Consider the following 892-nt stretch of genomic DNA (forward strand, 5'->3'; position numbering starts at 1 on the left):
TGAAGAAGAATATATTTTGAAGAAGAATATATTTTGAAGAAGAATATATTTTGAAGAAGAATATATTTTGAAGAAGAATATATTTTGAAGAAGAATATATTTTGAAGAAGAATATATTTTGAGAAGATATCTACCTCGTATTCCAAAATTACATTCAAATCATAATTATTTACACTCCAGATATTATACCTACGTGTTGTGTTAGAACAGAATGTAGCTGTAAACTACGGTATCAATATTTTTCTAGTTTTTGGTATCCATTTTCTTCGCCCCCCCCCCTTTTTGCTATTTTATAATTCCCGCTCCATACCGAAGTGATGCTATCGCCCACGTATTAACTGCTTGGATTTTATTCCATCCAGTCAATTTTGAGCGCCACAACAACGTCAGTCTTCGGAAATATTCCATCCTCAGTTGCTCTTTCATTTCCTTTTCTATTATCTCGTTGAACACCAAGGTATTTCTATCCTTCCGTTTCAATTTGTTTAATCAAGTCTCTATTCCGTAATTCTATCGCTGCTAGGGACTGTGCCTTTATTATTATTATTGTTCAGTAGTTTTATTTTTATAACGTGCTTTCACTTCACTACCGAGCGCAGCTCTGTGCGCCTTGGGTGTGTGCTGTGGTTTGCTGTGGTGCTCTTATGTTTACTGTATTGAAAGTGTTTTGCGTAGAATGTGTGCAGTACCCAGTAGTGCAACTTTCTGTATGTTATATATATTTGTAAGTCCTGGTGTTTTTGTTATGTATTTGTCTGAATATTTTTTTATTATACCGAAGGCACCTACTATGATAGGAATTGTTTCTGTTTTTAGATTCCACATTCGAGTTACCTCTATTTCCAGGTCTTTGTATTTTGAAAGTTTTTCCATTTCTTTTAGAGAAACGTTG

The sequence above is a fragment of the Octopus bimaculoides genome, chromosome 27 (genome assembly GCF_001194135.2).
Source record: "Octopus bimaculoides isolate UCB-OBI-ISO-001 chromosome 27, ASM119413v2, whole genome shotgun sequence".
NCBI classification, from domain to species: Eukaryota; Metazoa; Mollusca; class Cephalopoda; order Octopoda; family Octopodidae; genus Octopus; species Octopus bimaculoides.